The 26,573-nt window shown below is 33.7% G+C and overlaps 1 long non-coding RNA gene across 1 annotated transcript in view; it reads right to left on the reverse strand.

The window, feature by feature from the left end:
• Nucleotides 1-2,127: 2,127 nt before the first annotated feature.
• The window catches only part of LOC119557550, a 29,744-nt gene continuing 5,298 nt past the window's right edge, over nucleotides 2,128-26,573 (reverse strand). The window contains exon 3 of the long non-coding RNA XR_005220099.1: nucleotides 2,128-2,284. This is a non-coding gene — a long non-coding RNA (uncharacterized LOC119557550). The remainder of the gene's footprint in view (nucleotides 2,285-26,573) is intronic.

Here is a 26,573-nt window from a genome sequence, read left to right on the forward strand (position 1 = left end):
TACCTTATAAGATTAATAAATGTGAACATTCCATTGAAATAACAATATAGTGTTCCCCACCAGGAAATGGCAATTAAATAATTTTTGTATTATAGTACCTAATACAACTGCATGTTAGACCTAATAAGATACTTTTAAGGATTAGTAAATGTGATCTGCGAAATGGCACCCCCTCCCTTCCCTTTTTGGCACAAGTACAGTAGGCCCTGACATTTGGCAATTACCCAGTGGCGACGACAACAACAGCTGTCGCCCGCAGATGAAAACGAGTTTGTGTCTCAGGGGTCCCAAAATACCAAAGTACCAAAGTCCGAGAGTCCCGAGGTCCGAGATCCAGACATCCTTTACTGACCAGACCCGCTAATCATGGAACCGAACCGATTGACGTTTATTGGATGTCGGATCGTTCGTGCACCCAAATTATGATGGCCATACCCATACGCTCCGCACTCAACTGGCCAAATTGCTCCACTCAACATGCGTGTGTCCTGCTCCAGATGGCTACTAGTTGGCCATCAAAGTGATCAGGGCCCCTTAGCCCACCGCACACATCAGAACATCAAAGGATCCCCCAATCATAATCATCTTTTATGGAGTACAATTGCCGAAAAATTAGTTTGTTAGTTAGCGAAACAGTTGCACAATAAATCTTATAGTGCAGATTTCTCAAAAATGATACACGCAATACGGCTGATTGGGGAAATTCCTTCTTGAAATTGGGAAAATACTCTAATGATTTATTAAATTGAATCAAAAAACAAACCCTGTTAAATATACAATAAAAGAGTATAAAAGTTTAAATGATAATGACTTAATTTTAAAAATCATTAAATTTATATACATACATCCTGAACATACAACATTAGTATGAAGTGTTGTAATTTTAGGAATCTTGTTTTATGATCTAAAGTTTTCAATGGTACTAATTGGTTTTTATTGCGCAAAAAGCAATTGCAATTTAGTTTATGACTAACAACATTGTATAACAATAAAAATACAAAGAGCACCTCATTAAGCACTCCTTTGCATTAAAACTTAGAATTTTTCCATAGTTATCCCAAAACAGCCGATCAAATTGCAATAATCACAGTCGTCCCCTATGAATCGTACACTAGATCCTTATCCTTGTTGTTCCTGCTTGACTTCTTTCTCACAAAATCTGTTAATCAAGACAAAAGCAAAACTGATTTGTTTTTGAACAGGGAATTATTTTCGAGTTCCCGGTGGTTTAGAAACCGCAAGCTGTGATGGGTTTAACCCTGGTACTTAGGTTGTCTTTCCCCCTGTTCGACCAATAAGTGCCGTAAATTCCTTAGCCATTCGCCACCTTTCTCTTCCCATAATCCCGATTATGTTTCTTCTTTTGTGGATAGCTGTTTCATGTGGGCCAAAACAAACAGACGTTTTTATTTGCAGAGACAAGAGTCAAAAATCCTTGTAGACACTCTGAAGGGAATACTCGACAGTAAGAGTTTTCACTCCCCAGATACAATCAGTCTAAGGAGCAGCAGCAAAAGATCGATCATGTATTTATCTATCTATCCTACACTCCTAGAATATATTTGAATATTATTTATTAATCCTGACGAATTTGAAGGATTTTTAAATAATGTATTACACAAATAATATGAAATTCAATAGCTTAATATTCTTATAAGATTTTTAGGAAATGTAGTCTTGTATGAATAAACTATATAAATATTTTATAAATCATAAATAGTTGATTGTTTAGATTTGGTCAGTAATGTAATTATATATTAAATAAATGTAAGACAGTATATTTAAAAAAGTCTATCTAGTACACCACTTTATATTTATAAATCATCAATATTTATTGAGTTTTGTGTTACATGATAATAAATATTAACTAAACCATAATTATTTATAAATTTCTTTTGAGTATACAATTAAATATATTTTTTGCTCAGTGTTTGTGTGTGCATGTTTCTGACGACCACACAAATCTTGGCGAATGTGCAAGGGAAAGGACGCGTCCGAGGGGCAGGACAACCCACTCCAGACCAGTTCCAAAGATTCTACCTGGGGTGTCGCCTTACTTAAGTTGTCAACAAAGGTGTTACATCGGGAAAAACCCAAGCCCACTGGCAACAAATATTGCGGTCATCTTCAGCGAAGTGTGACCGTAATTAACAGCCAGAGATGCAGAGAAGATTTCAGAATCTAAAGGAGCCTCACCGCAGGACATCGGGTGGTTCCAGAGACTCCCTCTTACATGATGACCACCCTAAGCGGCTCTAGTCTGTCCTCCCCTCTTTCGCAAGCACTGGAAAAAATTATTTAAGAAATTAAATTCCCGCAAAAAGAAAACATTATGTACATTATGTAAAATTCCTTTATTTAATAAACGAAAATATATAAAACAAACAAATTAAAAATATATATTTATATTTTTATGATCAGGAAGTAACCAAAATACACAAAAAAAAATATGTATAGAAATCCAATTTTTTGCTTATAAAGTTTTTTTTTAAATGTTTGTAATATTTTTTAATTAGTTTTTAAAAGCACAACTAAGTATTTAAATATATTGAGTGCCTGTGATGTTTCTAGCAATTAATGTATTGAGTTCTAATTAAAGCCAAAACCAAAAAAAATATTACGTTAATATTTATTTTTAAATATTCGTTTCGGTTTTTATTGTTTGTAATATTCAGAAAACCCTTTTATTGAGTGCACAAATCTCTGCAGTCTTTTATTAAAGCACCTTTGCGTTGGCAGCTGCCGGGAAAGGCGACATCTCTGTTGCAATTGTCGGTCATTAGCACGCTGGTCCCCCGACTTGCAACTTGACCTCCCCCGTTTAAGTACATATATATATGTATCCCCCCTGCCCAACCCACATTTTTTATAGGGGGCGAAGTTCAGACTTTCTTCGGGGCCCCCTTTACTTTTTGTTTTCTTTGCGTTGGTAAATCGTCTGCTTTTTTTATTAGTTTAGTTTGGTCTTTTGTTTTTCCATTTGTTTTTTCTTAGGGGTAACCTGGGGGATCTGTGTAGCTGGGAGATAAATTATTTCGGGGCTGTCTTGTTAATTGAGTGATGTGCGGCAAACAGCTGACTTGCGATAGTAATAATGATGATTAAATTTACCGTACGTTGCCAACAAAAGCGGCAGTCACAGAAAGTACAGGAAAGAAAAAATAATGTGTCGCAGCCGCAAAAGTCATTGAACCTGACCGAAATTATTGAAATATTGAAAGAGCCAAAGAGCCAAAGGGTTGTGGGCACAGAGGGGTTAAGGGGGGTTAAAGGGGCCCCCAAGAAGTACACACAAAATGTCTTTTATCACTCTCTTGCCATGCTCCTCTTACGAATTTTTGTTCGGCGGTTCGGTTTTTTCTTTGACACAAATCAACTGATTGCCAGCCAGCCAACCAAAATACTAAAACTAAAAACTAACGGAACGGAAAACGAGTAAAATCAAATCGATACCCAATATGTTAAGTGGATCCCCTGAATTGAGTACCAAAAGTGCAAAGTAATTAAAACTCATAAATAGTTTAGAACAATATTTATAATGTTAAATTATTATTAGAATCGAATTACTATTATTACACAAATACATAAAATTAATTTATTTATTAATTAGTTTCCCAGATAATTAATAAATATTTTAAAATACATTTTGCCCTTTAATACATTGATTTTGCCGGATCATTATAATTATATTGTTCTGTTAAAAGAAAAGTAAGTACAAAAAGTACATTTAAGTAGTCATTAGATGTAGCTTTCTGCTGGCATCATGAATTATAGGTGTACTGGGATTTTATAGAAATATATAATTGATTCAATGTGTTAGTTAACATGAAACTGGCTGAGATACATTTTGTATTTTCTGTTACTAATGATCCCGAGCACTTTCGAACATTACTCATTTTGTACCTGCCCACGCCCCTTTTGGAGAGCAATCTTCAGGTAGAAAAGGCCCTGTATCTAATATCTTAAGTGTTATATAGTTCGACAATACTCGACACCACTTTCTTTTTCGCTGGCGCCGATTGATAAATTGGTCTACACCAGGCGGCAGAAATGCGTGGGCCTCAGTTTTTTAGCATACATACTATATATAGTATATATACTATATTATATAGTTTCCATTTTCGCTTCTGCCGCCGCCTGTCAATTCACTGCCTGTTTTCCGTATGTCATGTTTGACTAATTCCCCGGGGTCGAAGACCTCTCTCGATATAAGCCCCAAAAATAATGGAAAAAGGGTGGAAATTCCACTCGCATAATTAGCCAAAAAATAAAAATAAAAATAATAAAGAATGCAGTAATTTCCACAAACGTTAAGTATTTCGCCAATTAAGTGGCAATCAAGCGAGTGTCGGGGGATATTTGCCCAGATATACCATTACATACAGTCGAGAATTCCCTTCGCGTGTTAAAATTAAAAACTCGTAAAATAGTCGTATCAAAAACAAACGTAAGTTGCAGCATAACAAGCATTTTATGATTCATAAAAACCATTTTCGAGAAGGACAGGGGCTATTCCGGTGGGACGGGGGCTGAAATAGGGCTTCCATTAGGGTAATTATGCAATGCCGGGAGCACAGTGCGCGAAGTGAGTGTAGAACCATCATATGGATTTTCTTTATAGTTGTAAAACTGGGGAGAACACTTTTAAAATATTCAAGGACATTAAGGAAACACAAGAATAATATAAACAATATTTTACATTTCATATATTATATCATTTTCTACCCCAATATCATTTGTTGTTCTTGTATTTTAAGACATTTGATATTAAAATACGTTGTTAATTGAAAAAGTGACTTATATCCTTTCAAAAAACAATAGATTCCCAAACCTTTTATTGGGTTCTGGAACCATGTATTTTGTGTTATCCTTTATGGCGCTATAAACTTGCCCCGCACTGTGGCGCCCCTAGACTCCTGCGATGTTGGTCCATTCATCGCATGCCCATCGTTTTAGGGACCTTTTTCCAACAATGCGGGATTCTATAGCCACAAGGGGGGATTTCGGCAGTTCGGGGGTTAGTTACCAACCAAAAAAAAAAAATGCTACGATTGCCGAAAACCGAACGCCGAAAACCCCTATGGCGAATCTCCCTAACTGACTAACTGACTGAATGAATGACTTTCTTTCGATGTCTCTGCATGTTTGCCTTTTCATTTTCCCATTTCTTGTATGTGGTATATGTTTTGTTTTGTTTTTGCCTTGGCTTTCGGGTTAAACATTTCGTGACCTGCATTTTTGTTGTTGAAAATAAATTGGTCGCCAGTTTCCTTTGGCATATGGCAAGCATGTGGCGCACGTACAAGCCACTTCACTCCTTTCAATTATGTGCGAAGGCAACACAGCAGCAACATCGGCAACACAACAGCAACAGCAACACAACAGCAGCAACATCGGCACGGCAGCAACATCAACGAAAAAGGATGACCCCAGTCGCAGATCGAAAAATGCAATACTCTTGCCATTTTATAATTATTTTACACATAAGCAAAAATAGGATCCACATCCATAAACCAAAAATCATAAAGTAATGAAATAATACATATCATATTTTTGTTTTGGCTATTTTTAATTTTTCAAAAGCATTTAAAATACTTATAGAAAAATGATCAGTAAATTTATTCATTTTTTACAAGGATTCGTCTTTATTTATATTATAGCCTGCGTTTATATTTGAAATGATATCAATAATAAATAATAAAGAAAAGGTAACATTAAAAAATCAAAGCATAAACTGTTTTGTGTAATTTGGTTAAAAAACAAAAGGCTACTTTTGGCTTCGTTTGGGAACCATCAATACACTTCATTTAATGTATATTATTATTCTTTATTTATTTGTTACTGACTCATTATCTTTTAAATTACAACTTTTTGGAAAAGTATACCCTTCCTTAAATTGTTGTATATATGTATACCCTCGACTCCTTTTTCATTAACTGTCTGCTCCACTTCTCAAAAGCCCCTCACTCTCCTTTAATTGCAAACTGCAAAATGCTTATGACACGATCGAGGGTTCCTTTATTTATTTTATGTTTTTCGGAGCATGCCTCTTCACGAGTGTCACTTGCTGGCTAAGTCGAAATCGTGATCCAAATCCAACACTTTTTCTAAAGACCGAAGTGAAAAGCACAAAGAATGTAAAATATTTAAGTGGAAAATATAGACAAGTGGAGTGGATTATCCCGTGAATATTTTAGATTATTAAAATTTGATTTATTATATTTAAAATATAACAAAAAAGAAGATGTATGGTATAAATTAACACAAAATTAATTAACATATTGGTTGCTTGAAATTAACCATGAGTTTATATTTTCACTTTAATTGTATTATTTTCTGGAAAATTCAATTTAAACATGATTAAAATTATATTATTTTCTGGTAAATTCAAATTAAACATGATTAAAATTAAACATGAGCTTATATTTACATATTCACTTTAATTATATTATTTTCTGGTGAATTCAAATTAAACATGATTAAAATTAAACATGAGCTTATAAATATATTTTCACTTTAATTATATTATTTTCTGGAAAATTCAAACCGTATAATTTATTCTTTCAATTTCCTGTTAAAAGAACATTTACCACAGCCGATATCAGAGGTCTCCGAATGGAGTGGTTCCGACCCATTTAAAAACCTCTGATCCCGGCAAAAAAAAAGAAACAGAAACAGGGAGAGATCGGAAGTACTTTCCACAGATACAGCCCATTGAGTAGAGCTATTCGGTGTGATATCTCCACGCTCCCCGATAATAATTCCAGCCTACTGTGACGTCAGTCGACAGTGGCTCAACTGCCATACTTTCCCAAGATCCGGATTGAAGAACTCAAACCGGGGTCTCCGCAGAGTTCGCGATTAATTTATGCCGTCTCGGCTTTGTCTCTCTGGCTTTTCAGCCTTTCAGCTCTTTGATTGATGATTAATCCAGAGTCAGACTTTGACTTTTGGCATTGACGGGCCCAAACAAGAAGCCTGAGAATATGAATAAAGCCTCTGTGTGGGCTGTTCTGTGGTATTTCTTATTATATTTGTAGTTCTGGGCCCTGGCCCCCACCAATCGCGTGCAATTGTACCCTAACCAATGGTCAGATATAGAAATTTGTCGGCCCTCTATGGTTTGCATTCCTAAATAGTTCACTTTCCCAACTGCACATTTACACATAATATATAATGCAATAAAACCACAAGGTGTATAGTATAAAATGTTAGGTTACAAGTTAAAGACATGAAAAGAAAATAATATATTTTCAATTAAATTTAATATTATTTTTTTTAAACGTAAAAATTTTGGTACAACCATGAAAATAAATAACAAGAGGTTTCAATATAATACCACTCTCACTATTTAGATAGTTTAATATAACAATTTTTAAAATAAGAGAGAGTATCAATACGATTTTTCCTACAAAACTATATATTATTACAAGGTTTTTTTTAAATATTCTATAAGAGTATTATCAGTTCCTCAGCTTTTGCTTTTTAATTGTAATTGCAAGTATGAGCGGAAACGCCTGCTTTGAATGGATAACAAACTACGACCGCAAATGCGACCCTTGCAGGAGTACGGGAGGGGTTTTAAAGGGGGGTCTAAAGGGGTCTAAGGGGGTCTAATGGGGTCTTCGGGGTTCTAGAGGACTCAGGGGGAGTATCGGAAATCGGGGTTACGCACAAGAACCCCTGTTTGTTGCGTTTCCATTTTATTTCCCTTTTTCGTACTTTCAGCTAAACATATCAAACATCCCGTGGGGCCCAAGTGGAGCGTGATATTTGGGAGACCTTTTAGAGCTTATCGATAAGGCCTCTACCCGTGCCGCGATTAGAACCGCCAATTCCCTGGGGAGTTTCCGGAAAGTCCGAGCAAAATGAGAAATCATCAGCACTTCCGTTGAATACCTAATTTTCAAGTTCAAGATCTGCTCGGAATATCGCAAATAATTCCAGGCGTCCCTAGAGAATAACCGTCTTTATCAGTCGTTAAGTTTGCCTTTTGATTTCTATATCAACTTCATGGCGTAACAAAAAGTGGCCAGTTAAACATAAAAATAATAAAATAATAAAAAAAAATATATACAACCTTTCAAAATTAATATTTATATACCAAATTTTAACTACTTCATTATAGTATTTGTAAGTGGTGAAGTATCTTATATATTTATTTTAAGCAAATATAATGAATCAAATATTTTATATTATTTAATTAAGCTAAAAACATTCTTTAAATATGCTTGAATATTGTTTGAAAATTGGCACCGTTTCTTTGCGTGCAGAAATTAGACTTTCTTTTGAACCAAAAAAAAACGGCTGATAATATCGTTTCTCTATATAAAACAATTCACTCTGAAAAATCCAATCAAGATCCATTCAATATTCAACTGGTCGATCGACTGGCCTTAGATCGTAAAATCGAATAATGTTTGAAAGACTCGTAAAACCAAACAAAGGCAACCTTCACGAAAACTAGAAACTATAAATGTAAAATGTATGCGAAGTATATTTCTTCTTTTTTTTTTGTTTTTTGCATACATTTTTTGTTTATTTTGTTTGAGAGCAAACATGGGCTTTAAAAAAAAACGTAAAAACGTAAAAAGAGCGAAGATCACTGGGATTGCCATGGAATTGCTTCATAATTAGTTGCTGTTAAACGATCGAAGATCTCGGCGATGACTGTCAAAAAAGAACCAGAGATCAAAGCACACACACTCACGATTTTTTGGGGGGTGCGGGGGCAATGACATCTGGAATTTTTATGCCTTAAAGTAGTTTGTCATACGACAGTTGAGAACCCAGAAACATTTTCGACCAAAATAGATGGCGATTGCCCTCGATTCAATGAGTTTCTGACATATCATCAGGCAAAGCTGAGTTTTTTTCCAAGTTCAAGTGAAGCGGTTACTTGAGTTGGTTTTAGGTCTAATATCGTTTGGAGGATCGGGGTAATAAAAAGAAAATATGAAAGGGGCTTTAAAATATACATTTAGGGAATTTCAACACAAATGATTTCTATACATATTATATTAAGAAACATAGTAGTATTTCCTTCAATTCCAGATAAATACTTTTTCTAAGCATGATGCCCAAGAGGATTATCTGCACCGACAAATATAGTTAGGTAAATAAAAATTGTAAGTATTGCACTACAATCTCGGATATTTAAGACTTCCCAAAAAACACCCAGCCAACCTTGGGCGATCCCAAAAGATTTGAAAAATGCATGTCAGCGTATCAGCTGCAGCGAAATAGTGTAAATATTTAAAGAGTGCAGCCATGGAAAATTCGAAATTGAAAATTGGGTTACCTTAGGCCGTTCCACATCTATTTGGGTCTTGTTTGCGGATATAAACATTTTGTTTACAATTCGCATGACATTTACGGCCGAATTTATGAACCGAGGACAAGAATTTCTCTATAAGTAATATCACCAAATGCGTTTCTCTTATTTCGTCTTCCTTTTTTTTTTGGAACAGAATACAGAAAAAGCCAACAGGTGAGAAGCGAAGTAGGTTCAATGCTCTGTGGCTACTAAATATTATTATTGGCAGTTCTACGAAACGGGGAATTAACTCATTCATTAAAATTTATACGCCGGCCACTAAAACAAGATATTGTATCTGGGCATCTCCATCTCAGGGCCCTGCGCTCATAAGCATAACGCTCATAACGAAACCTGTGCAGCCCCACAAAAAAAAATACATACAAAACGAAACGAAACCGAAATAAAAATAAAATACAAAATAATAAAACAAGCAAAGGAGACAAAAAATAAATAAAATAACGAACCCCGAGCCTCGTATTAATTGTCGGCTAAATTCTGTTTGAACACCTGATTTCGGATCAGAGAACAGGTACCCAAAGAGCGGCCACAATGGACGCGAGATATAGAAAAGAAATAGATTCGGAAAAAAAAGGGGCCGCTAAAGGTCGCCTAATGAAACATTCTAATAGATGCAAAGACTCCGAGGGAGAGTCACCCGACTTGGTTAGAATATTCGGCTACACTGGGGAATATTTTACAACATACTTTGCGGCTTAAGATTGGCTAAGAAAGTGATACTATTATTATTATCTTATTAAAATTAAGGGCTTATCACAAAAAAATAAACACTTTTTAACAGTAGTAGTAAAATATTTAAGTTATAACATACACGTTTTTTACTATTACTCAACATTTTTAAATACTGTAAGTCCTACAGTTTAATACACATACATTTTTTTTATATCAAAAAATATTTCTTTATTTATTTTTAAGTATCAACTTTTTTTTCAGTGCCATTCCACCTGTATAGGCCGACTTCTTGACAACAGGTACACAATGCCTCCATCCACCCGGCCCCTGAGATCCAAACCCAATACCATTCTACGTCTTCGTCTCCGGTTTTTCGGTTCGTCATTTAAATAAAACTTAGATTAGTGTCGTTTAGCAATTTGGAATTTTCTCGGCATTTCTGGTATTCCTCTCTTCGCGAGGGGCTTTCAGTTCGATTCGGTATTCGTTTGGATTTTTTTGTTGGCTTTGCGCGTGCTAAACTGGACTGAATCGAAATTATTCAAATGCTTTTCCCATGAACTATCGGGCCATATGTGTTTGGCCACTGATTCACAGCCTTATCGCAAGTGGAACGTTCTGTTGAAAAGTAATTCGCATAGATATACATAGATGGACATTGTAGTTGTATGTACTGGATTTTTCTGTTCCCACAGAGTTCCTTATAAAACATGTAAAACAAACGCTGTATCGAAAATATTTCTCATTCAAAATAAAACGGATTTGATAAACTTGTATTTTTTAAAACACTTTAATTAATTTTATCGGAAATATGTTTCATGGGAAATAAAACAGATCTTGAGAAAAGCCAGTGTTATCCACCCAGAGAATTTCCGATGAACGTGGCTCCATTTTACTTCAAGCACTATTCAAAAGTACGCCTTGACATTTGACAGGCACGGTCGTAAAATTAATCAAGAAATGCTGGTTTACTCTATAGTTATCTCCGTTCGCCTCGAACAGTTCAATGAATTCAATTCCACCCGAAACCACAAAAAAAAACTATATATATATATATATATACCACTATCTGTAGGGGTACTTTAAATTTTTTATGATTCTCATTACATTCTGAACGATAGTTTAAACCGAGGCGAGGTCATCGGAATCGAACGATTAGATTAGAGAGTGTGGCTGAACCCTTCCTCCGATTTCGATTCAGATCGATGGGGTAAACTTTGGAGGGGGCAGAGTACCGAGCACCGAGCACTGAGTGCTGAGTACTGAGTACTGGATCCAAAGGGGATAAGTAGCCAGTCACTCACGCACTCGAGGTCCCCAATCACATGGACGTCCGATCAAGTAGTCGCAATAGCAGGTCCAACTTTCCTAACTAATTACCGCCAAGTGTGGTGGCAAACTACTTTTCCTATGGTCGGGGAAATTTTCCAGATGCCCACGCAGAGCGAAAGAAAATTCTAGAAGATAAATTCCTTGGAGAGTGTCGCGTATAATTTGAAAAATGGGATCAGCTAAAAGCTGGTAAAAATGAAGATAAAATAGGAAATGAGAATGAAAGAATGCCTGCTTTTTTAAATAAATACCAATGAAATGGTATAGTTTTATTTAAAATATAACTTTCTATAAATATAGTTTTTTAAAAATTTTAAGTCTTATCCTTTTTAGTTGTTAATAAAATCAAAGATCAAGGGGAAACCAAATTTAACAACAGATTTCAAAAGAAAAGAGATGTTTGAAACTTTTTTATTAAAATACGAAAGATCTGATAACTAAGAATTAATAATTATAATGTATATTATATTTTATATAAATTTATTAAAATACTTTTTTTCATTATCTTTCTTGCATCTCTGGCAAACCAGAAACTAACACGTAATTCGACAAGCGAAAGGGCTTAAAACCTAATTTATCATGACCGTAGGCAAACTATCCAGGCAAACAAAAAAAAATACAAAAAATAAACCGAAAACCCGATTGCAATTGGACTTTTAAGGGGGGGGGCGGTGGGGGGCGTGTCCCATAGGCCTAGCAACCCGATACGCACCTGTTGAACTATACGTTATGTGCTACGTATATAGAACCCCGCTCCAGCGACTTTTGTTTTATGGCGGTGGGCTTTCGACTCTAAGACTCGCGTCGCCGTTGATATCGATATGCAATCTTAATAGCGCACACAAATCAATCATAAAAAATTAAAAACTAGTAAGACGATCACCGAGGAAAGAGTTTTCCAGTTGTAAAATGTAGAGTATCAGCCACCCCCGATTCTTAAAAAAATATAGGTACAGTAGGGCACGTTTAATATGAAAACCCCTGTTTAATAGGTGAAAGGTATAATTCTTTTTATTTTTAAAGCGTGTAAAGATAAAGAATATTTTTTTAAACTTAATTTTTTCTGTAAAAGCAAAGATAAACTATTATAAGAGGAGTTAGACATGTGTCAGTGGTTCTTTAGTTCGTTATGTTATTCGAAATAAGAATATTTTGAACTTCGGAAGACCCGAATTCTTCATATCCATTATTGGATTGCTGCATAAAGTTTTTCCAGTCTACAACTCTTTCCGTCTTCGTTTTTCCCCCACTGAAAGCAGTTCTCAATTTTTTCTGGTGTTTATTTTTTTTTTACGATTCGCTGACGCAGCAGTGGAGTTTATCGAGCTAATATTTAATGAATTTAACTAGAATCCGCTGTGTGTTTGGGGTGTTTCTACTCCATTGAGCTCCTCCACGCACCACTTCATCCGGCAGAGTTTTATTTCTTCTATCTCCGTTTCACGTTTTTTTTTCTATTATCAATTTTTGTTTACACACAATTTAGTGTTTGCATTTTCTTTGATACCCGTACGTTTGGTTGTCATCGCACTTGTGTAATCATCATCACGATTGTCATCACCAGCAAGCCGATAGACCGATAGACAGGCTAAAAAAGGAGGGGGGGTCAAAATATCTACATAGGAAAAAAATATTAAATTTAACATTTTTATAAAAGATATTTTTTTAAACTTCCAGCACCGCAAAAATATTTTTACAACACTAAGATCTTTAAAAATTTTTTTCCCATTTAAAAATTATTATAAAGTCATAAGTCGTTAAGTTATTGAATATTAAGACCACATATCAATAAATGTTTCAAAAATGCTCCCAAATTTTAATGTTCTAGGTACTTCAAAATTTTTTTTCTTCCAAAAGGTATTTTAAAAAACTTGAAAATACATTTTTCTCAGTGTGTTATTGCTCTATGTTTGTTATCCATTTGGAATGCTAATCCCTTGGACAAATGCCGTTTTTGGCCCAGTGCAGCCTCTGGTCGAGTGTAATCAAGAAATTAGAGCACGGAGTCAGTATTTAGTATTTGTGTGAGCCACATTTGATATGTGTGAGATACTCGGGTGTATCTATGAGATAACACTCTTTTTTGTCGTTACTGCAGGTCGGAATTCCCATCGAAGCGATTTTATGTGATATCAGCTGTTTGCAGGGATATACAAAGAACATTTGTGTGACTCAAAGACTTAAAACAGACTTTTCAAGCGCATTCCAGGTGTTTTTAAAAATGTTACTTATTTAATGGACTTTTAGCATCTACCAAAAAGATAATTTTGTATGTTTATATAACCAAATCCAAGTAATATTTATAAGCTAACAAAAGGGTTCCTGTACTTTTTTCTAAGTATCTTTATGTAATCAAGTTTGGTGAATTTAACCCGATTTATTTCCAGTATTTTATTCTATGTATCTTGATGTAAGGTGACCTTTAAATTTGTCAGAAATTGACCTACAAAAATTAAGTTTAGTGAATTTTACACCACTTTTTTTTGGGGTTTCATTGCAACTGTCATTTTGTGTGATATGTTTACACAGATACAGATATATCTTGGCGACTCCGCAAGTGCGCAAGTGTGTGTGTTTTTCCCATTCGTGTGTGTGCCCAGATATGCTCTGTTATCTTTGTGTGTTTGTATATTTGTCCGTTTTCTTTGCTCACAAAATTCTCACGTCTGTCAAATAAAACGAAAAAAAAACTAAGAGAAGTCGACAAACGATCATGATGATAATGATAGTGGACACGAGAAGAAGAAGATGAGGGCAAAGAGAAGCTATTTGATACACCCAAGACTTAACATTTGTCCGAAAGATATGAAAATGGTTTTGAAATTGGAAATTAGGCAGTTGGGCAACTCGAAAACATCAGATCATTCACAAAGGTTGAGGAAAAGCTACACTCCACTTCGTCAGTTAAAATTTGCTGGCGAACATTCTCGACTTTAACTGGTTGGGAATTATAAGAGCCCTGAACTAAAAAATGGCAGGATAATAAATAAAGAAAATTAAAAATAATATACTTCCGATTTACAAAAATTAGACTACTAATATCACTATTTCAAGATCGCTTATTCTTCGAAAAGAAACTTAAGAGCATTTTCGTCTTGATTTTAAGAACGTTTTTTCTTACATAAGTGAGGTGACGGTTTTGGTTTTTACTATATCAGAAAATTATTTAAATTTTGTAATGTACTTCTATTGTAGTGGATTTTTTCCAAATAAAAATGATCACTCCCCAAGGTTTCTGTACTTGCAAACAACGTTTTTCTTGTTACATATTACCATTACCAAAAACCTAAACGAAAGTGATATGCAAATGTTGACAGTGGCACAGATTTTATGGAGCGCACGAGAATCATAATCGGCATGCTCCGGCTAAGTGTACATAGGTAATAGCCATGGAAATCATAATGGTAAATGCCAAGAGTCCCCGGTGTTTGCATTTCGAAAATCTGGACCACATAGGTTACACAGAATCCGAAGTTTTTCGTCTTTTTTCGGGTGTCCGCATCAAATTAGATGGCCAGTGTTCCATCGTGGCTCCTTGCATTTTAGCGTATATTTAGAATAGACAAATTAGACCAACATATCCAAAAGTAAACCGTAGCCAGCTGCATGACATGTATCTATTGTTCGAAATGATTTTTAGCCCGTGCTAAGTATTTAACACAGGAATACTCGTCCATTTGGATATTTGCTCTATTCATTCGGCCGCTGTTTAATTTCGGGACGCTCGAAATGCGCTCAATTGAAAATGGTTGGGGTATACCGTATATGTTATGTGTATAGGATTTGTATAGAGAGTTGTAATTTTTAATTTAAATAAACTATAAAAAAGGTAGCAAATGTAAAAGAAAACTAGGTTTTTCTTTTGCTAATATTAATTTAAGTCATGTTGAAACCCAAAGTTACCTTTAAGTTATATTCACTGACATTTGGCTTACAATTAAAAAAATTATTTTTATATAAATTTATAATATTTAAATACAAAATATATATATTAATAGCAGTCCCTCACTTTATCTATTACATATACACCAAATGAATATAAGTATTATACCTTTACGGGTTATTTAAACCAGTCGATCAGTGTGACCTGGGCCATTAATATTTTTATAAAAATTAATAATATATTAATATATATTATTAATATTAATAATAGTTCCTTAATTTTTATATTAAATGAACACCAAATGATTATAAGTATTATACTTTTACAGGTAATCTAACAAGTCGATCAGTGTGACCAGGGCCACATATGCCTTTGCATCTTAATGCTTCCTGGTTACACTTATTTTTGGACGCCGTTGTCTGGGAGTGATTCCATCAAAATCGCATAAATCCAAAACAAAACGTTTTAGTTGCCGGTCACCGACTCACCGCCATCCTGCCCCGCCCCCTTTTGCGGCCTGTCGCCTCAAAAATAGTTTATACACGAATTTTTGATTTGATGCCAAAATGTCGCCGAATAAATATGTTTTAGAACAGAGAGAGAAAATCTTTTGGCCGCCAAGTCGACATGTCACCGTTATTTAACCCCCTTTGTGCAGCTGTGACATCCGACCACTTGATTTATCCCCTCTATGGTTTTTTGTCATCGATTTCATTGGATTTGATTGAACTTCAAACATTTATCGGTAATTAACATTCGACTGCGAATTTCGTGCTTCCCTTTCAAGTATTTATATTTTTTCTTTGTGCCTTTGGGCTGCCAAAATCCCTAATGTTTGCTCGTAAATTCGTTTTAAAGACTTTCCAGTCCGCAGACATAGGCGCATGTGAAACATATTTGAGGGGGGCGGTGGGAGGTAGGGGAAGAAAGGTGGGCCTATGATCTAAAAGCTAAAAAGTCGTCGTCGTCAAGTGGCAAAAACTAAACAGACGGAAAAAACTAGCCTAAAGTAAAACATTCAAATGGGGAGATTTTCGAGGAGCATATGCGACATCAAGAAATCGCATACAAATAATTGAATCTTAAAAAATAATATAATATTACTTGTATATTTATTTAAGATCATAATAAGTTTTAAAAGTTTTGTTTTACTTTAAAATAGTAAGTCGTCAATTTGAGCATTTATTGCAATGGTATGTTTTTAAAATATGTTCGAATATCATGGGATATTATGGATGTTAAAGATTATGGTGCCCTATGAGTTTTTCTGAAATCTTTTTTGCTATTTATTAATTTAATAATAAAACCGAACTTAGCTATGATTTTAACCATTCAAAAACACAGATTTATCCAGATACTTGAAAGTGGTAGAATCAAATAGTTATAATAGTATTTCAAAATTTGTACTTGCGGATGAGTTTTACAACTTTTAGTATTCAAATAATTTTTGAACTTCTCAAAATATATCATAAATAAGCTAACAACATAACACCTATGTAAATATGCATTTTTCTGTGGAAGATTGTGTCGTGTAGAACCAGAGCATTTCCTCGACTTTAGTTCCGAAAAATTCCCATGGGTAAAAAGGAAACTTTCCACTGCCTGAAGAACCATAAAAGACCCGCCTTTCTCGCGTAGCGTATCATATCGTACTTATAAAAAACGAAACTATAGACGAACAAAGACGAAATATAGCAAACAGAAACACACTAAAAAAATAACAACAACCAGATATAACAAAAAGATTTCACGACTTTTTCGGCGCTGTAATAATTATACCCGTTACTCGTAGAGTAAAAGGGTATACTAGATTCGTCGGAAAGTATGTAACAGGCAGAAGGAAGCGTTTCCGACCCCATAAAGTATATATATTCTTGATCAGGATCACTAGCCGAGTCGATCTAGCCATGTCCGTCTGTCCGTCTGTCCGTCTGTCCGTCTGTCCGTCTGTCCGTCTGTCCGTCTGTCCGTCTGTCCGGATGAACGCTGAGATCTTGGAAACTATGAGAGCTAGGCTATTGAGATTTGGCGAGCAGATTCCTGAGCTTCTTACGCAGCGCAAGTTTGTTTCAGTAGAGTGCCACGCCCACTCTAACGCCCACAAACCGCCCAAAACTGTGGCTTCTACAGTTTTGGTGCTAGAGTAAAAATTTAAACTGAAATGAATTGTTCTCATCAATACCTATCGATTGACCCAAAAAAAAGTTTGCCACGTCCACTTTAACGCCCACAAACCGCCTACAAACTTCAAAAAATCGTAAATATGAACGCGGATATCTCGGAAACTATCAAAGATAGAGTATTGGGATTTCAGATTTAGATTCCGTAGCCTTGTACGCAGCGCAAGTTTGTTATGCGAATATGCCACGCCCACTCTAACGCCCACAAACCGCCCAAGCCTGTGGCGCCCACAATTTTTATGCTAGATTAAAAATTTTAACTGAAATGTATTGGTCTCGTCAATGCCTATCGATTGATCCAAAAAAAAATTTGCCACGCCTACCCTAACGCCCACAATGCTTAAATCTGTCTTCCGCCGGTAGGTGGCGCATTTAAATCTCGCTTTGCTGCTTGCATATCTCCATTTCCCTTTGGTCCCTTTAGCTGAGTAACGGGTATCTGATAGTCGAGGTACTCGACTATAGCGTTCTTCCTTGTTTTATTTTATTTTCTAATTCTGGCAACAGTTGGATACCACATTCGAGATAAATTTATTATTTCATGCTAATTTTTTTATCTTTGACATTCTACGTTGTATTTTTTGTTGTCGTTGGCTTTTGTGAAGGGCGTTGGAAGGGAGGTGCAAAAAGTGGGAGGGGAAAACGAGGAGGTCTTCACCATATTTCCAATTGTTTTTTTTTTTTTTGGTCTTAAATAATGTCCCGGCATTTTCTGTATATTTCTTTGCCTTTATTTCACTAACACGTGCCATTAATTTGGGTTCACTTTTCTATGTTTTATGTATTTATTTTACTTTATTGTATGGAAAATTTCCCGACTGAACAAGTTTTAACCCGATCTATTTTAGTTGCTCGAGCAAACTCATATGTATATTCCAGATTAAACAGCTTGATTTATTCTCAAGTAGATCATTAGTTGGTATGTGTCTTCAAAGAAATCGTATTCGAAAAATTTCACATGTTAATCTATGGCATTCTTTTGTATAATATACATTTAATAGCTTTAATTTCCTAGCACATAATATACAATTTAATATTCTCGAAAATAGTTGAGCACTACGAAATAAACATTTAAATTTCATCATGCGTCTTTGAAGGAAACCATTTATAAACCAGTTCAATAGAGTACTAAAAATCGAATTTTATTTAAATCTCGTTTGAATTAAAATTCGATTTTCAATTAATTTAAAGCGCATAAGCGTCTTATAGTTCTTATGGTGATTAAAATCCTACAAAAGTGTATACCAATAAAAACTATATTGCTGTCATAGAACAAAAAACACATTAATATTTCAAAATGAGTCATACAATACACGTCGCTGCAGAAGCCTAATTCGTAAAACTGAACATAAACATTAAACAAACATCACAAAATATTATCATCAAAACGTTTTTTAATCTTTGTAAGTTATAAAAATATTCGAAGAAACACTTAAGTTTATTTTCAAGAAACTTGATAAGTTCCTTGAAATTCCTGTATTTACCACATGGTAATTCTTAATCATTTGCAGCGTAAATAAAAAAAATTCGAATTTCAAGATTATTTTATAAAATTTCCCAAATTTTAAAGCATTTTTGGAAAATTTGTAAAGCAAATACTAAACCATTTGTGGGTCTCTAACGATACTGAACAACGATAAAAGGTTTTAAAATTCTTACAATCCATAAAACTACACACCGTTTTTTAGGCCATCTCATTTTAATTTTTATGTATTTAGAAAACAATAATGGGTGGAAAATTTTCCACCAAACTGGAAACGAGTTCTCCCGATTTCTCTGAATTATGTATAAGCAAACCAACATATGACATATGCCATGCGATTTGTTTTTTTTTTAATTATTGATTTGAACTCTGAGGCAACTGCGTAGATGTTGGATTCAAATCCATGACAGAAATGTTCAACATATTCTGCAATGTCAACGAATATTTTTTCTCGTGTCGTATAAGGTGACATTTCCTGCAAAAACGGCCTTCGAAGCATTTTCTTTATTTTATTTCGGGTTGTTGTTGTGTCTACGGCGCAATTTAGTCCACTTTGGACCCTTGGTTTTTGGCCAATTTTAGCTGACACTTTTTTCCGTCCAATAAACCGCAAAAAATGCAGAAAATCCACAAGCTCAAGCGAAATTCAATTTCTCACATCGGTTGAGAAACAGAAATTATTGATTATTGAAAAAGTGGTATACAAAGAATCCGATTATGCGCTCTGTAATTCAATAACAATAATAATATTGTTTAGCATTTATTAATCGAGTGCCCAAACATCAATTTGCAAGCTCGGAATTTTATATTTTGAAACCTGAGCACGACAAAAACCTAAACAGTTTACAAAAGTGTTCGAAGGGAAATTGAATGAAAATTGTATTATGCAAAGAAGACTGCAAAAAAATATTGGGAACACGTAAACAATATTAAATGTATTTTATTTTATTGATTTCAGCAAAATGTTTGATCAACAAAAAAGTTGTTGAATTTACACTGAATTCAATCGGTTTTAAATCATTCAAAAAATGTTAATTTATAAATATTTTTTAAATATGGAAATGCTAATTTAATTTAATAATGCTTTTTAATACAATTTATGTATGCAGGAAGCGATAGGAATTGTTTAATATTTATATATTTTGGGAAAAAGCATAGATACAAGTTTACGAGAATTTCTCCTGAGAGGAATTAGTAATGAAAAATTGCAATTAAAAACACATAAAGCGGCTTAAAAACTAGTGAATTAAATTCAGCTAACGAATTTTGTTTCCTTTTTTGCAATTATTTCAAGTGGCGCATTACAGCCCCCCTGCCGCCCCCTTTCGATATGTTCTATCAGCATAAATTTCCATTTTCATATAGCTTTGCACTTGAAACCAATGGAAAAAAAACGTTGAGTTTTGAATTTCCATTAAAAACGATTTTCTAGAGTAGGAACTTCTTTCTCAAGAACTGAATTTGAGAAGACCGGAATGTCTGTCTGCATGAGTTTTCATTTTTGCCATATTTTTAAAAATATTTTATTGTACAAAGCGGAAGGTCTTACATTTTTTAGTTGCACGAGCCAAATTCTTTTTTCTGGTCTTGATTTTTATTTGCAGAGTTTAATGCCTGATTACCCAAGAGAAAAGATGATAAGTCATCATTATCATATGTCTATTATTTTTCTACAGAGCATGTTTTCAACCTAAAAGTGATAATGTTCTTTATTACAAAGTTAAAAACATGGGAATAATATAATTCCCAACATTTTTATGTCATGTAAATGTTATATGGCTAAATGGATAATGATAAGTCATCATAATAATAACCCTATTTTTCTCATATGTATAAAGCACTTTTTGAACCTAAAAGTGATAATGTTTTTTATAACAAAGTAAAAAACATTGGTATAATATCATTCCAAACATTTTAATGTTATGAATGGTATATTCACCCGATCAATGGGATATGCATATATCGCCAATATAGTATAGATCATGTCATGCGTGTCAAGACTTTTGGGGCAAATTGCGTGAGACTTAAGAATTGTTATAAGTTAAGTTAACCTAATCGGACAACTGTGTGCGTGGAAAAGCTGTCATAACACAAATGTGATAAAAGCAAATGCTTAACCCTCCATCGCCTATCTGTCCCTCTCTTTTTTCCCATATTCCTTCGCCTTCTGAACGCGTGGGAAAATAGAAACTCAACCGCAGAGTTTTATTTCGTTTTGTTTTTTGCTCGTGTTTTTTGTTTAGTTTCTTGTTCCTACAGCAAGTTAGATAAAATGAAAACAAAACGGCGGAAAAAGTCGCACTTAATGGGATGGCACTCGAAAATTGAATACTCTATACATACAGATAAAACAAAGGTTTAGTTTTTAAAAAAAACTTCAAACAAAAACCCAATTCTACATATAATAATATCTAAAAGATGAAAATAATATTATATATTATTATAATTATATATTATTATACACAAAAATTGGTTGTGTAATATTTTATAATATTTTCAATAATATATTTTTTAGTCTGTCTGTCAAATTATTTCAAATGATTTCTTAAGGAAAACGATTTTAAAAATTTTCTAATGGTTATTTATCACGGTTTTCTTTAATAATAAAATATATCATGTGAAGCTAATTTATTTTTTGATTTATCAATATTAATTATTGTCCGACTAAAAAGGTACAAAATTTTTTTTTCCTTATTTTAAATGTATACCTACTAAATAATTTGTCTGATTAATTTGCAGACATATGTAACAAAAATTTGAGCTGTTACAAATTCTTCTAATTAAATTAGGGAAATATCTGCACCATTCCGATCACGTGTCACGAGCCACGATCCACCGATCAAACCCGGAAGAGTGGTGTTGGGTGGTTTTTTTTTGGTGGTTCCAGTGGTGCCAGTGGTTTCAGTGGTGCTTTTACTGGGCAGGTGCTGCCGATCCGGACTGGTTCGGTTCGCTTTGATTATTTGGACATTTCCATACACTTGTCATGCGCCATCGATCGCCAGTTATTACACGGAAAATTCTTTTTACTAGTTGTCACTTTTTAATATTTTCTTATTTTTAAAAGATGATTTATACTTTCCACCTATATTATATTTTCTTCAAATGTTTTATTTTATTTTATAATTATTAAAAAAAAAAACATTTTGAACATACAGCTTTAAGATCAATGGTAGTTATTTTTAAGAGTTCACCTGTTTTAAATATATTTTATATGTATGTATATTTAAATTCTGCATAGTATTTCTGTGAACTTTCTAAGTTTATTTAGTATAGTTGTTGTTTATTTTCAATAAATAAAAAATATTTTCAAATTTGCTTACCCATTAAAACCCAATCTTAATAGAATAAATTTAAATAAATTTAAATATATTTATATCCAATTTGACAGTTAATCTCGTTGTGTATTTTTTGTGAAGGGCTGCGAACCGGAATGGACCACCAGGCAACTGGAGCCACACTCCACACTCAATTGATCAACTGCCGATCGCATTGAATGGATTGGTTTGGGGATATAAAAATATATATATACATTTTCGTGGCTGAAACGAAGGAATTGTGAATTGTGGCCACTGTGCTTTGGTAAAAATTCGTCATAGAAACTTTAATGAGAGCTTGTTGAAATAAATTATCTGGCTTAAAAATAATATGAAATCTTTCCTTCGATATTTTTATAATATTTTAAATGATTAATGTATTTAACATATATTTTATTCTCTTCCCTTGCATTTATTTTTTATAGTATTATAATGACTAATGTATTTAACATATTTTTAATTCTGTTCGTATGTTTTTAATTATAAATATAACAAAATGATTTCATCAACATTATTTCTGTAAGATTAGCGAGTAACGGTTTTTGGATTAAAAAACCAAAACAACTTAGTGATATGAATTTAATCGGAATTATTTTGCGTATCCAGCGAAAAGTTTCAGATAACATATAAAATGAAGGTTTCCGCAATACAGGAAATTCGCGGACCGAATTACGCAAGTATTATTCGTATTTATTTTTGTTCTTAATTTTCAAGATAAGGCAATCAGAAATAATTCCCTATGTGTTATACAATGTACTTTACCAGAGATGGTAAAACCTTACTGCCGATGGTATTACTAATAATAATAAAAGTATTATTAATAACATTAATATTATTAATCCAAAGAGAAATTTATAGCCAAAAAAAAGTAGTTTTGGCCCACTGTTTTGATTTATACGTTGGGACAACAACAAAAGAACAAGGTTCACGGTCAGCGATGTAATATTTTAATTTATTTGGCGTTCTTTCTTTTGCCCTCCACATTCGCCAGTTTGAATAAAGTCTTTTTCCTCAGTTTTCTATCTTTTCTAAGCACGAAGTCTTTCTTTGTATTTTTCTTTCGATTTTTTTGTTTTGCTTTTCGATTCGTTAGCTTTCAAAATTCTACCTTCTGATTCAGCGACCCAAATACAAATTCTCTGGCCTTATCTATTATTCTCCATCTATGGTTTTTGGCACAGAGTTATAATAACTATTGTTTTCACCTTAATTTATGAAAACTATCAGTGCTTTCGATTAGTATCAGGATAAATATGTGAAAATGCTGCTAAAAACTTAATTACAAGGCTGAAAAATTTATTTTTTTAACTATTAAATTTTTAAAATTGTATTTTAAGTTTTGAAAAAAATAATTTGAATGACGTTGATTGATACTGCTTAATAAAACTAGCTGTATTTTTAAAAGAAAAAATTAATATATCTAGTTAAAAATGGGCTTCAAATTAAAATAATAATAATTTATAGACACTTTTATCTTTAATAATCATATTTCCCCACTGTGTTTGGTTGTGTTTGGTTCCCTTTGGGTTTTCGCATTTCCCATGGCCTCTTGTTCATTATGTAGAAACTTTGTTTCGATTTTCGGGGCTCTCGGTTCGATTTGTCCATTAATCTTTCGCCTCATATTGAGTGGTTAACCCCCTTCTCCCCCTGGGGTCTTTGTTCTCCCAATTTACTTAATTAACTTCTAAACGTCGCCTTTTTTAAGGTTTTTTTTTGCGATTTTTTGCACGCTTCCACTCAACTTCTTTTTTGTAGCTTTTTTTCTTTTTATTCGTGGCATGCGAAATTCCCTTTTTCGACCAATTAGCAGTTTCGTTTTGGTCTTTTATCTTTAAGAAGTTTTTCTTAAATTTCGTCTTTTGCCAGTGGAATATTTGAAAAAAATACTAGCGATCATAAAAATATTGCAAGTTTTTATAAATAAATATAAACCTTTCTATGTTAGCTTAAGAGATCGAAAAAGATTATCGGTTAGAAGAAAGATCTATTTTATAAACATATATTTATGCATAATAATTTTCCCCCCCAATTTCCGATTTTATATTTTAATACTAATACGAATACTTATATAATTATAAATATAATTTAAAATATTTATTTTATAAACATTATGAAATGTTGTATAATTACCAAATTGTAGATTACTTTTCCTAAGATTCCAAAATTTTAAACCGCTTAATTACCACTCTAAGTACGTTTACCTCGTCCGTTTGACATATTTTATGGGCCATCTTAATCTGCTTCCTTACTCTATCATCTAGTAAATTTCTATGCATATCTTTATTAACTTAAGATCGGCTAAGTTGGCAGTTAAAGACTGATAACAGCCCTGCTGATTGTGACTAAATTATATATGCAGTAACATATAGTGGTTCTTTCTAACCTTGGTTTTGCGCTGCCCAAAATTTATTGTTATTTCTTTTTTTGGGGGCTTTTTTTATGGTCCGTCATTATTAATATAATCAAAAAAGCTGTGCGTGAAAAAGTGCGAAATAAAATGTGTGAGGCGCAAAAAAATGTTGAAAATGTGGAAATACAAAAAAAAACGCGTATGCTAAAAGCTTAGCGCGGCATTTTTTTTTTTTGCAGAATCGCGCGATACGGACCTTGATTGATAACTAAACTATATATAACTATATATATATGTATACTAAATTTACCTATAGTGCTGCTATAGCAACCAAAGTTAAAGACCTTCGAAACGGCAAAAAAAAAAAGAACAGGAACAAAAACCAAGAAAATATTTCAGAAAAACGAAAAAGTGATAGTAAATTAGTTTAGTTTAGTTTGAATTATACTACTACACTCAAGTGTATGACAATTGATAAGATTCCATTCGGCCAGATATAGATATTGCGCTGCCAACTTAATGTATAACTATATATACGCACGATTCTAGATACGGGAGCCATTTTCTTCTGGGGGGAGAGTAGACTTAATTGGCTACTGATTAAAAGGGGAAATCACAGCGAAGGCTCTTGAGATTTTTCGGGAGATATTTCTAGAACACCGGATATGATTGCCTAAAATAGGAATTTGAAACGATGGATCTTTAAAATGTCACTGAGAGCAGGATCAGTACGAAACCAAATATTTATCAGGCCCATTACTTAACTCTTAAGGAAATTTAAAGAAAACTAACTAACTAAATTAACAAAAAATATTCGAAATATGATAATCTATGAAAAAACTTTATCTTAAGTGGAAAATCCCCTTGGCTGGATTTTAAGCCTAACATTAGTTCAATTAAATCAAATATCTCCCTCAACTTCCTATTCAAACGCAAAGAATTCGAAGAGATACGTAGATATATAGAAAAGCGACCCCAGGTGGGCTAAAATTAACATAGAACCAAAGTTTTTCGGTGGCAAGAAACTGCCGATTCTAAATCTGTTAGGATACAAAAATCCCGTCTAAGGCTGACCAAAAATAGTACATCTATCTTTGCATCTTTATCTGTATCTGTAACTTTAATTTTAAGCACAGAGAAAAATATATAAAGTTTATGAACCTTAACTGAATATATTTTGTGTTATATTTTATGGTACACATCAATATTTGTGAGCCCTCTTTTAACTTAACAATGGTAAGATGCATTTCGATAAGAAATCGATTAAAATCGATATTTTAACTTTATATTTTATGCATTCTATTAACTTTATCTGAGTGTAATTGGCGTTGTGCTGTTTTGGGAAGTATGCTGATATATATTTTCGTTGTCTGCCAGCGGCAAAAGGTCACGCTCTTGGCGGCCAGAAAGAGACGGCAGCATGCCGACGGAAAGAGACGGCACGATGCCGAGTGACAGACGTGAGTGACAGAGAGCAAACGGAAAACTGAAATTGAAAGCGAATGAAAAATTCTGTTATCCGAAAATAAACAAGAAAATTATCTCGGATCACAGACGGGGAAATATTAGTTTTGGTGGAAAGCCGAAGAGCTGGATTTTCCCGCTTATCGTGCGTGTTTAACGATTTTCCCCGACGATAACCTCAAGTGCAACTTTGACGAGACGTCGGGGGTCTGAAGTGGCGAAGTATCTAAGTATCGGGGTATCGGAGTAGCAGGTACACTCAGGGAACCGATCCCCAGTCCAATTTTTTTCTCCCCTGGGGTCTTTTTTCTTAGTACCCCTCAGGCGCCAATTTCGGCGTATTTTTTAAAAGAGTTCTCTAAAATGTATTTTGAATAATGATTCAGTTTTAAATTAAAGTTAATTTATGCAATGCATTTATTAATGTTAAAATTTATTAATATTTTACATGTTGCAGATTCAATAAGTATTTCAAATTTCTATTTACCTTTTTTTATATTTTTAAATAGTTGCAACATGGCCCATCATTTTTTGGGTTTTGAAAATATATTA

The sequence above is a fragment of the Drosophila subpulchrella genome, chromosome X (assembly GCF_014743375.2).
Source record: "Drosophila subpulchrella strain 33 F10 #4 breed RU33 chromosome X, RU_Dsub_v1.1 Primary Assembly, whole genome shotgun sequence".
In the NCBI taxonomy this organism is placed as follows: domain Eukaryota; kingdom Metazoa; phylum Arthropoda; class Insecta; order Diptera; family Drosophilidae; genus Drosophila; species Drosophila subpulchrella.